This window comes from Sorex araneus, chromosome 5 (assembly GCF_027595985.1).
Source record: "Sorex araneus isolate mSorAra2 chromosome 5, mSorAra2.pri, whole genome shotgun sequence".
NCBI lineage: Eukaryota > Metazoa > Chordata > Mammalia > Eulipotyphla > Soricidae > Sorex > Sorex araneus.
Genome location: NC_073306.1, coordinates 146,718,459 through 146,731,156, shown reverse-complemented (window position 1 = coordinate 146,731,156; position 12,698 = coordinate 146,718,459). Strand labels below are relative to the sequence as shown.

At 43.1% G+C, this 12,698-nt stretch overlaps 1 pseudogene; it reads left to right on the top strand.

The window, feature by feature from the left end:
• The first annotated feature begins 1,391 nt into the window (after positions 1 to 1,391).
• LOC129404927 (uncharacterized) lies at positions 1,392 to 2,824 on the top strand (annotated as a pseudogene).
• Positions 2,825 to 12,698: the final 9,874 nt, after the last annotated feature.

The following is a 12,698-nucleotide window of genomic DNA, read 5'->3' as shown; positions in this document are numbered from 1 at the left end:
CCAGTGTTTCCTTCAGCTACCAGAACTGCTGCCTGCTGCCCCCCATCTCCACCCACACCCACACTCTGTACTCCGGCTGCTTCCCTTTGTGATCTCTTTATGTTGTGTTTTAAGTTTTGTTGATTTGCCATTGCTTTATAATATTATCAAATTGGGAAGGGTTCTGTTTAATACTTCTCTGTGTGTTGATTGTCAGTACTCCCATTACCGAAAGGATGCCCTGTTCATTCCTCCTACTCTAACCCTTCCTTCCAGCAGTCACCTTTACTGCCCTGATTCTAGGAGCCAGCAGGGTTTTGCTGGTTTTTTTGCTTTAGTTATTCATATTTCAGAAGATGAGTACATCCACCTAATAATTAGTTTTTGCTTCCTGACTTATTTCACTTAACATCACTCAGCTACCTCAAGGTCTATCCACTTTGTCCCAAAGGGCACAATTTGTTCTATTGACTGGCAGAATAATATTCCGTTGGGCATATAGACCTCAGCTTCTTTATCCTGTCTCCTATTGGTAGACAACTAGGGCGCTTCCAATTGTAAATAATGCTGTTCAGGAGATGGGGTGCTCATATGCTTTCAAATCGGTGGCCTCATGTCCTTTGACTAAATGCCAAGAATCAGCATTGTTGGATCACATGGAATTTCCATTTTCTGTTACTTAAAATTTTTACTTTTGGTTGTGAGGCCACACATGGAGATGCTCAGGTATTCTTCCTGGCTCTGCCCTCAAGAATGCACTCCTGGAAGGGGATCATATGGGATATTGGGGATCCAATTCAAGTCCTCCACATGCAAGGTAAATGCCCCACCTGCTGTACTATCTCTCTGAATCCTATTGTTTTTTTTTAATTTTAGTCATTTTTTTAAATTTATAAATATATTTATACATTTATATATGACCTCCACTACCCAGCCACCGCCATGCTCCAGGCCACTTTCCGGACACTCAGGCCGAACCTCACGCCTGAGTGAAGCCCACAGAACCAGGTAAAGCAGAACTTTGCGAACTTGGACTCCAGGCTAAATGAGACCTGAAAACTCCTACAATCACCGGCACCCCGCCCCAGGGATCAAACCCAGACAACCCACCCTACCAGAGCCAGATAAATACCTCATCAGCAGACCTCCACTACCTCCACTACCCAGCCACCGCCACAGTCCAGAACAGGACAGGACACTGAATACCCATTTTCCATTATTTTCGCACCATATTTGATGGGCCTCAAATATGGTATGAACCATGGGAACATCTGTAAAGGCAATTGGAGGCCGCCCTAAAAGCCTCCATTCCTCTCGGAGAGCTCAGCAAGCTACCGAGAGTGCCCTGCCTGCACGGCAGAGTCTGGCAAGCTACCCGTGGTGTATTCGATATGCCAAAAACAGTAACAACAATGGGTCTCATTCGTCTGACACCCAAAGAGCCCCTAATAGGGCAGCGTTAAGAAAGATTGAGCAAGGAGAGGCTGATAAAATCTCAGGGACAAACTAGACTGCCAAAATGAAGAAAGACTAAAATGACTGTCTGTACTTTCAACACACGTACTCTGGCATCAGAAGCATCCATCAAGGACCTGATGGTGCAAGAGCAGAAGATCAAGTAGGATATAATTGGTCTGACCAAAATAAGAAGGCATCAATCATAATCACGCCATTTTCGACACTGGAGAAGAACTGTTCCTCAGAACATGCAACAACAGAGGCATCGGTGGTGTCGGTGTCCTTGTCAACACGAACTTGGCCATGAGCATTGATTCATTCGAATGCCTAACAACCCGAATCAGACAATTACGTTTGAATAGATGTGGCTCACTGCCGTCAGTTTCTATCTTCATTGTCTATGCACCAACATCCAACTACGATGAAGAAGAAATTGAGAAGTTCTACATGGAGCTGGAGAAGTTTTATAAAGAAGACCACACCTTCTACAAGATCATTGTTGGTGATTTTAATGCCAAGATAGGATGGAGAAGGTCGCTCGAAGAACTCCACATTGGGTACCATGGCCTAGAATGGAACGAACAGGATGAGAGACTGAATTTATCATGTAGACCAAGAACATCATGGTAACTCACAGTTCCCAAAGGCCGAATCTAAACATTGGATATGGGAGTCTCCCGGTGGACAGTTCCACAATGAAATTGACCACATCATATTCAATCGAAGGTTTTGCCTGACTGATGTCGCTGTTGTCCCAAAATTCCAAACAGGATTGGACCACCATCTCCTTCATACAAAATTCTACTTCACAGAGTGGGGAGAAAGGTCTGCAAAGTTTAAGTTGAAGAAGGGAATTTCCAGAATGACCACCAACTAGGAGCTCTTTGGCACTGTTGCAGCAATGTGGGAAGATGCTGTTGTTGACAACATCGACGAGGAATATGATCAACTGGTTCAGCACCTCCATGATTGTGCGAAAAATGCCGAGAGTGGGAAAGCCACAAACAGATGCCTGTCTTCGGAAATTCTTGAGCTCATTCACCAACATAATTTGGCGCGAGCCTCAGGCAACTACCAGCTAACGTCTGAGCTCACAAAGCTGTGCAGAGATGCGATAAAGGAAGACCTCAGAGAGAGAAAAGCAGCAGTGTTGGCCAATGCAGCAGAAGCCATGAAAAGTATTTGCAATGCTCACCTGCTCTTCGCCAACTACAAGACCAAGATGACTGCCCTTCGACATCCTGATGGATCTATCAGATCTTCCAGAGGGGCAATGGAGAGGATTATTCACGACTTCTACTCGGATCTCTTTGACAGCCATGTCCACCTGCCCACATACCAAATTCCACAGGATGGATATGTGGTTCTCAATGTCCTCCCTTCTGAAATCAGACAAGCCATTTTGTCGGTAAAGATGCATAGAGCATCCGGTCCAGACAAGGTCAGACCTAAAGAATCTGCCACCAGGACTCGTCAATACACTGGCTCGGCTCTTCACACGCTACCTATCCAAATGAAAGGTTCCATACCAATAAAAAACCAGCAGGACCATTCTGTTGTACAAGAAGGGAGACATCCACAACATCAGCAACTATAGCCCAATCTGCCTATTATCCATCATCTACAAGTTGTTCACTCAAGTCATCCTGAATAGAATAGGCAGAACACCAGATGAAGGACAACCATGTGAGAAAGACGAGTTCTAAAAAGTATTCAGCGTGATCGACCATATCCACACAGTGACCAAACTTATTGAAGTTTCACAAGAGTTCAAGATGCCGCTCTGTCTAATGTTCATTGATTTAAAGAAGGCCTTCGATTCTGTTGAGACTGAAGCGGCCATCGAAGCCCTAGCCAAACAGGCGTTCAAACTCAGTATATCAAGATCCCCCCCAAGCTGTATTACAGATTCACCACCAGGATCTCACCATTCTACAAGGACGTGATCATTGACATAAAGAGAGGGGTTCGGCAGGGTGATAGCATTTCACCGAAACTCTTCAGTGCCACCTTCGAGAACATCATGTGACAACTGGAATGGGAAGGAATGAGAGTAAAGATAGATGATCAACAACTACACCACCTCCACTTCGCTGATGACATTGTTCTCATAATGCCAAACATTAGCCAAGCGGTACAAATGCTGACCCACTCCCACCGCGAGTGTGGAAAGGTCAGACTGCAGCTGAATCTCAGCAAGATGATGTTCATGAAAAACAAATAGTTCCTGACGTTCCATTTGCTCTCAATGGAACGAACATCCCGAATGCAGCAGCTATGTGTACCTGGGTCGAGAACTCAACATGAGGAACGACTTGGTGCCAGAACTGTACAGGAGGAAGAGAGCAGCATGGAATGCCTTCAAGAGCGTCAAAGAAGTGGCTAAGAGGACAAAGAACCTCTGGCTCCGGGCATAGCTTTTCGACTCCAACATTCTTCCTTCACTAACATATGCCTCAGAGACCTGGGCCCTACAAAAATAGGATGGGAATGCTATTTGGGTATCCCGAAGAGGAATCGAAAAAGCTATGCTTGGATAGAGCTATCACGTTTCACTCTAGTGAGAGAAGGAATCCAGAGTTCCAACCTCCATCGACGGTCAAGAATCAGGGACGCTGTCTCATTTGCCAAGGCGTCAAAAATCAGATGGGCCAGACACGTAATGCAATTTAGAGATGACCACTGGACTAGAGCTGTTGCTGACTGGATTCCACGAGACATCAAAAGACCACGTGGCCACCCACCAATGAGATGGTCAGACTTCTTCGTCAAAATCCTGAATGAACAATTTGAGGCTCTTCGTGTTCCTGGAACGAGAAGATATCATTGGGCTACCCTAGCATGCAGCAGGGGGAAACGGAGACATTACTGGCGCCTGCTTGAGCAAATTGAAGATCAACGGATGACAAGTGATACATTTATATAAATATACAGTCACTTAGTTTGTATATTTGAGTCTTATTTTTTAGTCAGTTATATCCTCCACTATGTGTTAGGAGATGTCTTTATCTAGTTAGAAAGCTCTAAACTGGATGCTCATGAACTAGAAAAACCCAGTTGTCAACTCTTGGAGCTGTGTTCTCAGGATGGAAGGGCCAGAAAGCCCTCTCTGGTTTCATTTACAAGCACACTAAGCTTATTCACGAGGGTTATACCTGAGCAATGTAATTAACTGCAAACATCCCACATTGAATGAATAGGTATCAACTTCTATGTCTAGACACACCCAAACATCAGTGTCCAGCAACAGAGCACTGACACCTCCTTTCCTAAAGCCCCAGAACCTCTCTGAATGTGCCACCAACATGTCTCAAAGGACTGGCAAGATGTGATCAGCTTAAAGATATTGACATAGAGAAAGAACTCAGAATTTCTCTAGATCACCCTCCAGGGAAAGAAGGCCAAGCAGTCAGTAAATATCACACAGTTGGGAAGTGACATGGCGAAGAAACAGAGACTGGTGCCGTGATTGCATATGAAGGCAGGGACCATGCACCACAGAGATGAGGAAGCACATCCTCCAGTCACCAGAGGCGCAGTTCAATTCCAAACCAAGATCCCCAGGCAGCACTTCCAAGCTCCTTAAGTATATGCATCTTGGTGGTGGGCACCAATGAGCTGCATCAGAGACCAGAAATGAGCAAACTACTTCCTCCAAGTCATTTTCCTTCTGTATTGCAGGGAGAGGGAGACTGGCCAGGCATTTCTGCATTCTCAGCTCTGGTCACAGAGGAAGCACAGGAAAGGCACTTGGTGTTTGTTAGCAACTACACAGAGGAGCGAATCACTCAGTCCACCCAATTTACTTTCCACAATGAGTGATTGGCTGCTTAGCTTTTGATAAAATATGGGTTATATGGACGATTCTTAGCTTTCGACAAAATTTGGGTTATATACGATTCTCAAAAAATTAGAAATTGAGCTCCCACTTGACCCAGCAATACCACTCCTGGGAATATATCCCGGAGAGGCAAAAAGGTATAGTAGAAATGACATCTGCATTTCTATGCTCATTGCAGCACTGTTTACAATAGCCACAATCTGGAAAAAAACGGAGTGCCCAAAACCAGATGACTGGTTAAAGAAAATTTGGTACATGTACACAATGGAATACTATGCAGCTGTTAGAAAAGATGAAGTCATGAAATTTGCATATATGTGGATCAACATGGAAAGTATCATGTTGAGTGAAATGAGTCAGAAAGAAAGAGACAGACATAGAAAGATTGCACTCAAATGTGGAATATAAAGTAGCAGAGAGGTACAAGCTTGCAATGATGCAACTTCTGGCAGAAATTCCTCTGAACTTAGTTACTAAATACTAAAATACAAAAATACAAAATCTCGCGGCCGATATTGTTGCCACACAACCTCATATCTCTTCATTCTCAGCAATGGAAAACAAATTATCAAATGCTTCTTTTCCAGCAGGTCTGACTTTGGGGCGGGGGGACTCCAAACAATAATAGTGAGTTTTTTGTTGAAATATTGAATGTAATCAAAGTAAAGAGAAAGTAAAGTGAAATTTATCAGCTACACAGGCGGAGTAGGGGGCTGGGGGCTGGGGTGGAGGTGGGGGGGAGGTTTACTGTGGTTCTTGGTGGTGGAATATGTGCACTGGTGAAGGGATGGGTGTTTGAGCATTGTATAACTGAGACTTAAGTCTGAAAGCTTTGTAACTTTCCACATGGTGATTCAATAAAATAAATTAAAAAACGAATTGGGGTGTTTTATTAAAATGTACCATAAGTGTACAAGAAGCACCTGTATTGTCAGTGCATAGCTAGACGGATTTTCACAGTGATCATACCTGGAAAACCCACATCAAGAAACAAGACAGTCACAAAACCTCCACGAGCTCCTTTTGTGAATCATCTGCTAGCTATCCACACCCTTCAAAGGGTACCACTCTAGAAATATCTACCAAAATATTTCTTTGAATCATATTCTAATGTGGAAACGATCCAAATGTACATGTATATATAATATTTATATACTAAGACACATATACTAATGGATCTCCTGTATAATGTAACTAGCACATGTAGATAGGGAATATGAATACATAAAGTAAGTTGCTTTGATCTTGTCCTGTCATTCTTTTGGAGATTATCATTGTTAATTCTTTCTCACAATCCTTCCTAAGACTTTTATCTTATATGTGTCAGCATAGCCGTATGGCTTTTGAATCACCTTTTGCCAAAAATTGCTCTTTGGAGGTCACTGCTGCCTTTGACTTTTGTTATGAGCAGAAAAACTAATGTTAAGCATTTTGAAAGTTCTCATATGCAGGTCTCAAGAAAAATGACCTCACAGTTGCAGCTGAGATGCCCTCTTCGCCTTGTCCACTGGCCCAATTAATGTCCATCCCGGATCCCTCCCGCCCGCCTGATTCACCTGCACTGAGACAGGGGCAAAGTATTTTTCACAGTACTAAAAAGAAATCAGCTCTTGAAGAGAGCACATGAGTAATAGCTCCTCAGAGGGGGAGTTGGCATCCAGCTGCCAAAATCCGCCTTCTGTTTTAAGGCGAGAAAACACCAGCGCGTGATTCACTGGTGGTGTAAGTCTATGCTTCGGATGTCAGATTCCAACAGTAAGCCGAGTTGTCAGCTAGCTGAACAAGACCAGATGTAAGAGAGGGTCTCTCTGGGACTGCAGCGTGCACATGGCATGGCACCATTTTTGCTGATCGTAGACAAGCCCAAGGTCATAGCTGCCAGAGAGATGGAGCTCTTACATCCTTTACACTGGAACTTTCCAAATCACCTTTCCCCAGAGCCCACATCTGTACACCCAAGAAAACAAAGGAGAGTAAAGGGAAATACCTGGATTATAAACTCAGGGCAAGTAGACTCAAAAAATCCTCTACCTCTTCTAAGTCCCGTGCCCTTCAGAGGTCATGTGGACTCGGAGTCTTGTCATGTATACAGAGCAAGAAATGTGCCTTCCCTTGCCAAACAGTTCTGGATAGTAAATGAGATAAAGGTATTTATTAACCTAAAGACTGTATACAGGAAAAACCCAAACCAAAGCTCACCTATTTCTTTCACAAACTTCTTTCCATCTACACTAGCAACAGTACCATCAGAATTCCAGCAACATATAAGTGAAATGAGTCAGAAAAAGAGGGACAGACATAGAAGGACTGCACTCATTTGTGGAGTATAAAATAACATGAGACTGACACCCAAGGACAATAGACACAAGGTCCAGGAAGATTACTCCATAGTTTGAAACTTGCCTCATGAGCTGGGGAGAAGGCAGCTGGAATAGAGAAGGGATCACTAAGGGATGCTTGAAAAAAATCGGTCAGGATGGGAGATGTGTGCTGAAAGTAGATAAAGGACCAAAAGTAATGGCCTCTCGGTATCTGTGTTGCAAACCATAATGCCCAAAAGGAGAGAGAGAGAGTATGTGGGAAATTGTCTGCCAGGGAGGCAGGGGAAGATGGGAAAAGGGGGGTGGGGGTATACTGGGGAGATTGGTGGTGGGGAATGTGCACTGGTTGAGGGATGGGTGTTTGAATATGTATGATTGTAATTCAAACATGAAAGCTTATAACTGTATCTCATGGTGATTCAATAAAATTAAATTTTTAAAAAGAATTCCAGCAACATAAAGCTAGGAATTATAGCTTTTTTTTAATTTAGTCACCATGAATTACAAACTCTAAGTTTCAGGCATCTAATGCATCTAATGTTTCAATACCAGCCATTTCGCCAACGTCCACTCCCCGTATTCCGTCCCACCCACCAGCCTCTCCCTAGGAGAGGTACTTTTTAATAGCCTTTGGCACTGTGGTTTATGGTACTGTTGCCAATAGAGTTTCATGCATAACACTTTCCACCGTTGCATTAGTGCTCCCTTCCCTGTCCTCTCCCCCTCCTCCCCAAGTGGCCAGCTTCCTGCTGAATATCAATTTTCATGTTCCTTGCTTCAAAGGTATCTTAGATTTGTTTTTCTTTTGTCTCTTTTGAATTAACTTATCCATTTCACCAATCCCTGCAGTGTCTTTACACCCAGGCCCTCGATCACTGTCCCATCTCATTTCCTCTTTGGTGGCAAGCGTTCTCAGTGGAGACAATTTTGCCTTCCAGAGCACATTTTGCCATGTCTGTGACAATTTTGGTTGAGGCAACTGGACAATGGCAACTGGAGAGAATAGATGTCATTAAACATGCTACAATACAGCTTCTCTGGGTACCAAAATGGTCTCTGACTCAAATGGTGCCAGCTTAGGAGCATCTCATCTCCTTCCTTTGCTCTCTGGCAGACTGGCCCAGCCTTTCTGGGAAGCAACATGAAAATTCCCAAAAAATCTTGGAATTGAGCTTCTATTTGACCCATCAAGCCCACTGCTTGGACTATACCCCAAGAGCCTAAAACCAAGATGGAGGAAAGATGTTTACACCCCTGTGTTCTTTGCAGCACTGTCCACAGTAAGCAAAATCTGGAAATAGCCCAGATTTGTCCAAGAGTAGCTGACTCGATAAAGAAACTCTGGTGTATATATATATGGTGGACTATTACTCAGACATAAGAAAAGACAAAGTCATGAAATTCTCTAGGAGAGATCTGGAAAGCATCATACTGAGAGAATTTAGTCAGAGGGAGGGGGACTGACTCCAAATGATTTCTCTCATATGCGGATATAAAGAAGCATAACAGGGAAATGATAAATGATACCCAAAGACAATGTAAACAAAGAACAGGTTTGCAGTTGGAATAGCCACGTGAGGGGCTGGAGACCACAACAGGGAAAGGGCTGTGTCCATGGTGAGGGAAGATTAACCAGGAGGAGGGGGAGGTGCTGAAAGGTGGTAACTGGTAACGTTTTATGAATGAAACCCTATCACAACAGGACTGCAGAGCACAGTGCAAAACTTATAAAAAAAAAAAAGTGCCTCTCCTAGGAGTGAGACTGGTGGGTGGGAGGCAAAGGGGGTGAGGAAGTAGGAGCCACGGTCGAGGAAAGTAGATGCTGGTGAAGGGCTCAGTATCAAAACATTGTCTTCCTGAAACCAAATTGTGAATAACTTTGTGATTTCATGGTAACTAGATTAAAATATAAATAAATAAAATTTCTTTCTTGTTATACAAGAGGTACTGCTCACATGCACAAATTCAGCCTGGAACCTGAAAATAGAAAACATTTCTATTGGATATGCTTTTGTGGGTTATTTGGGGAGCTTGAAAATGCTATTGCCATTAATTTATACAGAAAACAAATTGAGTCTTCAAAGACCACTCCCCCACCAAAGAGTCTACCAGATCATACCAATTTCAAATGTTCTACTTCCTAATATCAGAGAATTGTGTATTAGTTCTTTTCATACTAAAAATAAGCATTTGTCAGCAAATGATTTCACTCATATATGGGACATAAAGACACAAAGCAAGGGATAAGAATGAGCAAAATAAAAAAAAAAAACCCTTGTATTCTGACCACAGCTCCAAGGTTCCCAGAATGCAAAATGAATGCAAGGGTGTGTGTTGGAGAGTGGGGTGACCACTGGACCAAGTACAAGGATACTGGTACTTGGTTATAGGCATGGTAGGTATCATACATTTGAAGGGGTGTGAAATTGTATGTCTAAAACTCTTCCAGCATTAAGGATATTGATACTTGGTTATAGGCATGGTATAGTATCATACATTTGAAGGAGTGTGAAATTGTATGTCTAAAACTCTTCCAGCATTGTAAATCAATATTACTTAATTAAAAATAATTGTGCCTATAAGAGGAAGAAAAGACAAGTGTCCAACCTACTCATGGTTGGTTGGTTCACCTTTGATGGCTCAAAGCTTTTTGGAAGACGAACAGCAAAATGAAAATTTATTTTTCCTTTCTACATTAAGAAAAATCTTGTGGGTTAAGAATTCTAAATGTAAAAGTAGGTTCTTTTGCCTCCATGCCTTGATGGAAAGAGTCTAAGAAGTGGCCACTGAAAAACATGTGCTTTCCCATTGGATGACACAGCTTACTGAGTTCTTACCAGGGCTCTCATCAAAGTTCGCAATGTTCTCGCCACGTCACACTCATTTGGTATCATTAGGATGGCGTCATCAGTTGGTTTGCAGCATGGCTGCTGATCTGGAGTGACCGGAGATCCAGACTTACCTGGATGCTTCTGACAAAGATCACACATAACAACAGAGAGAAAGCATTCCTTTCTTCAGATCCTCTTTCTGATAAGAAGAATGGATTGGTTGGGACTGGAGAGATAGTTTGGAGGGCCAAGCACTTCTTTGCTTACAGGAGCTCTGGGTTCAATCCCCAGAACTCCATGGTTCACTGAGAAATACCAAGAACATCCCTGGAAGACTAAGTCAGAAGTAGCCCCAGAACTCTACTGCATGACTAAAACACAAAATTAATTTTTTTAATTTTATGAAGGAATGTGTTTGCCAGCTGATGATCATATGCCATGTACCTGGAAGCATGTTGGCCTGCTCTTGGAAGCTCTCACATGGAAGCTGCACCTGTGATCCAAGGTACTGTTGAGTGAGTTTCCTGCCAAGACTCTTTAGGATCTGTCTGCATTTTGCAGGCACGAGTCTGGGCAATTAAATGACAAAATAATGAGGCACGCCATCCCTGCAGCTTTCAGATACTGAAGGGTGAGATGCCCCTGGAATGTGACATTGCTCTGGATGAACTGTTTCAGGCACAGAGCGAGTAGCAGTCCACAAACTTTCATTCACAAGTCAAAAAAGTGGGGGGGAGGAGTATTGATGCAAAAGTTGTGACAAGTTTTGTCACAAAACAAAAACAGCAAGACTGGATGCTGTTCCTGTTGGGTCAGTCTCCATGATGAGATGTCACTCAGTGGATGACTTCAACAAGAGATAATGTTTTCTCACCGCTATGGAGACAAGACTGAGATCAAGTGGTCTACCAGATTGTGTCTGACACAATGCTTAGTTCCCAGACAATGCTCTTCCTGTGCTGTGAGGATATCTCAGCCCACAGCCTGAGCAGCTCAAAGGACCATGTGGTGCTAGGAATTGAACCCGAGAGCAAAGCATGTATCTGCATATTTATGAAAGCATGTACACCAGTCCTTTAAGCTATCCATCTCCCCAGCCCTAAATCTCTCTTCTCATAGAAACATCACACCTATTCAATTATGGACCACCCTAAGGATGCCACTTAGCCTTAATTATATCTTTCAAACTCTGACCCCAAATACAGTCACAACAGAGGCACTAGAAGTTGGGGCTTCCACAGAGGAATACAAAGAGAACACAATTAAATCCTTAACAGGAATATGTCAGAACCAGAGAGAGAGTACAGGGGTAAAGGTACATACCTTGTATGAAGTAACTCAGGTTCAATTCCTGGAATCATATATGATCCTTTGAGTACCACCAGGAGTGATCCCTGAGCACTGCTCGATTTGACCCCAAAATGGAAAAATAGAAACAAACAAGCAAACAAAAACAAGAATCTGTTGCAATATAGGACCAGAAAAGTGATTCCATTATTCATCGATTTACTCAAGCGGGCACCAGTAATGTCTCCAGTGTGAAACTTGTTGTTACTGTTTTTGGCATATCGAATACGCCACGGGTAGCTTGCCAGGCTTTGCCGTGCAGGAGAGATACTCTCGGTAGCTTGCTGGGCTCGAGGAGGAATCGAACCCCCGTCAGCCTCATGCAAGGCGAACTCCCTACCTGCTGCACTATCGCTCCAGCCCAGGAAAGTGATAAGAACAATAATATCCAGTCTTTTGACTCATCAGTGGTCGGATGTAGAGCAGCCTGGGAAAAGGACATAATTTGGGGTAAAGGCACTTTGTTGAGTCAAAGCTAGTTTTAAAGGGATCTAGATGTGGAGATCTGTCAGCAATTGTCGTGTAACCGGAGGATTTTGTTTTTTCTTTCTAAATGTGATTCTTCTTTGCGACACATCCTAACATCCACCCACCAAATAATGCCTGGGCACCTCAACAGCACGTCTATTGACTGAGGTTTCTGTTAATAATATACTTGAGCATCCTGCAAGTTCAGGTTAGGGATAATTGAAAGTAGATCAATCTTCCCCGAGTTAATAAGAGACCATCTTCACTCTAAGTCCTTAGGACCTTCAGCAACCAGAGATAATCCAGGTTGTCAACATAAAACAATCATATATCCAAGAAATTCTGACTTCTATTTCCCTCATATATTATGTTTATAATTCTGAGTGGTCTACAAAATAAAGGCAGTTGCATTCCTGAAAGTCTGTACAAATGCAGCCTCTCAGGTGCTACCCA